This window comes from Tachysurus fulvidraco, chromosome 26 (genome assembly GCF_022655615.1).
Source record: "Tachysurus fulvidraco isolate hzauxx_2018 chromosome 26, HZAU_PFXX_2.0, whole genome shotgun sequence".
Taxonomy (NCBI): Eukaryota; Metazoa; Chordata; class Actinopteri; order Siluriformes; family Bagridae; genus Tachysurus; species Tachysurus fulvidraco.
In genome coordinates this window covers 8,896,787-8,900,085 of record NC_062543.1, presented here as the reverse complement: position 1 = coordinate 8,900,085, position 3,299 = coordinate 8,896,787, and positions in this window count along the sequence as shown.

Here is a 3,299-nt window from a genome sequence, read left to right as displayed (position 1 = left end):
TCTCCCCTGGGGTACCTTGAGTGCACCAGTGGTCTAGTGCTGATTTACACTTACGGTTCTGTGTCTGCCAATCTGCCAACACGTCCAGACATTGTGAGCAGACGTTTGCATAGGATTCTGCCAACAGACGTACACGTAATGTGAACATGTGCACTAGGGGGCACTGCTGCACGTACACAACCAGAAAGTACAGAAAACTGAAAACAAAGAAGAAAATCTCACATTGCAGTGTGTGTGTGCGTGTGTGTGTGCGTGTGTGTGTGTGTGTGTGTGTGTACATATATATATGTACACACACACACACACACACACGCACGCACACACACACACACACACACACACACACACACACACACACACACACACACACACACACACACACACACACACACACACACACCAATTGGTATCCTTCATGACATTGAGCATCATGTGATAAATATAATTACTGCTTTTGTGCTTAAACATACTTTTTTTCCAACACATTTTATTCAAACTTAAAACATTACAGCAGTGACAATTATTTTCTGTGAAACACTGCTTTTAAAATGATCAGCACACTAACCATTAATATTTGATAAGCCCTCCCACAGTGAAAATGTCTGACAAGGTTCAAGACTTCATGTGAGGGTCTTTGAGCACACTTTCTGTGTAAAACAGTTCAAGATAATTTATATTCTTAGCTCTATATCTATATGCATTTGAACTCAGACCACCGGTATATTAAAGGATCCAAATCAGGATCCTGAGATGTTCAAATGGAAAGATTTTGCACTCCCACAGACCAAGATAACTTTTACTCAGATATTCTGCTACTTAGAAGAACTTACACCAAATATCATCAATAAATAGTAGATAAAATAACTTCACAGGAGTTCTGGACCACTATCTGCTGTACCATAGTCATAACAAATTAACAATGTTCCTACACCATATATTGGTGTAATCACTGCCAGTGGAATGGTGTGTGTAAACCAAGAGCTTGATTTTGCTCCACAGTTCATTCCACAGTATATTACAGACAATATGATCATGTCCAATTTATGGCAACTGTTACTCAGTATGTGAACTGTGCAGGTGAGCAAGCACATATGTCTTTTGTGTTGAATGTGCTTTGATTTTACAGATTATACAAATTTACTGTCTGCTTTTTTTTTCAAGGATGTTTCCAACATATGTTCAGTGGGTTTTCTAAGCAAAGCTACTATTATTTATCTATCTATCTATCTATCTATCTATCTATCTATCTATCTATCTATCTATCTATCTATCTATCTATCTATCTATCTATCTATCTATCTATCTATCTATCTATCTATCTATCTATCTATCTATCTATCTATCTATCTATTCTGAGAAGCCTGAAATATTTAAATAATGATATTACTGTAGTAAATTAGATAAACATATATCCAGTCAGTGGTTTCATTTCAAAATACTGGCCACAATTAAAGAGAAGTTAATTATTTACACAGTATTTTAGATGGTTTAATTCCAGTAATAAACAGACATGTGGAAATTATTTGGGAATGTCCATAGCTGTATTTAAGTGTCTAAAAACAAAACCAAGTCATGTCCTTAATGCTAATATTTCCTGAAGGACATTTGTTGGCCTCACAAAGGTAAGTTACCTGAGTCTTTCTAAAGCCACCCCTCCTCCAGCAGCAGGGCTGATTTGCCTCCCCCCTGCAGCTGTCAGCCTTCGTGACCTCCTGGTCAAATCAATAGCTTTCCTCTCAGGCCTCCAGCAAGCCCATCCTCCAGGCTGCACACTAACAGCCAGGCGAGTCTTCCTCACCAAGACAAAGGCCAGGTTGGAAAGAGCAAACCTCAAAATCACACTGAAATCTTTTGGGATAATGGTAATTCATTTATATATGTTTTTTGTACTTGCCTGTAAATGCATTATACATATAGGCTGTTAAGTACCTAATTTACAATTGTTCTTGATCTGGCATTTAGGAGTAATGCTGGGACCTCTGTGCTTTCAAGTTACAAAGTGGGAAAAAACACCAAACACCTCTATGTTCAGCTTTTGTTAGCAACATGCTAGCAGCCGACTCTTGATTTGAAGCCATATTGATTTGACGTCACTTTCTGAACTCAGGTTTGAGCAGATTGTCGAACCATAGAAGAACTTGTGCAGAAATTCCTGACTTCAGTGCAATGAGTTTCAAAAGAACCACCAATATAGAGTCTGGTAAAAAGTATTTGCGTAGTGAAACAATTGTGAAAACAACCACCGCAACGGATTTAAAGCGAAGATGTGTTGAATTGATGACTTTCAGATTTCAGAATTCATCCATATAGTAATTATACACAGCACCTACATATTCAGAGGTTCAGAAATAATTGGACAGACTAACATAATTATGTTTAATACTTGAATATGAATTCTTTGCAGTTAGTGACTGTCTTAAATCTGGACCACATGGATATTTTACTACCATAAACCATGGACTTTACTGCAGCCGCCTTCAGTTGTGAGTTTTTTCATATTCTTGCTTTCATCTGTCCAAAGAATCCTGTTCCAGAACTAAACAAGTGTTTTATTGGGTTTTATTTGTTTTGTTTTCTAGCATAGTCTAATCTGCCTGTCTGTCCTCGAGTTTTACCATTGGTTTTTATCTTGAGGTAAAGTCTCTGTATTTACATTCATGAAGCTGTCTCTTGATTGTAGACTTTGACAATGATGCACCTTCCTCCTCAAGAGTGTTCTTTACTTGACTAGATGTTGTGAAGGGGTTTTTCTTTACGAAGGATGGCGTTTTGGTATTCCTTCTTTTTAAGAACGTACCAAGTGTATCATTTAGACACTCCTAGTTTGCTGTCTCTCCGGTTTATTTTGTTTGTTTTTATTCAGTTGAATGGTGACCTCCTTCACTTCACATCTCTGGAGTCAATTCCAGACATTTTATCTTCTTAATTTATCATAAAATAATAGCCAGTCAATTGTCCAATTACTTTTGAGCCTGTGAAAAAGGACAGACTGTAAAAATGGCTGTAATTCCTATACAGTATAAAGCAATATTTTTGTTAAACCTCTTTTAAGAAAGCTAAAAGTTAAAGCTATATGTCTTTATAATTTAATCACATCTTGTTTGCTTTATGTCATTTTAAACTTCGGTACAGAGGCAAAGATACAAATATTGTGTCAAAATACTTGGTGGTACAGACCAGATGGTACTGTAATTGCATTGCATATGTGTAGTTTCACTAAAAAAGCAGCATTTCACTGTAGAATATAACTTTGTTGATCATTATCTATCATTTTTGTTAAAAGTGCTTTTATGGTCTCA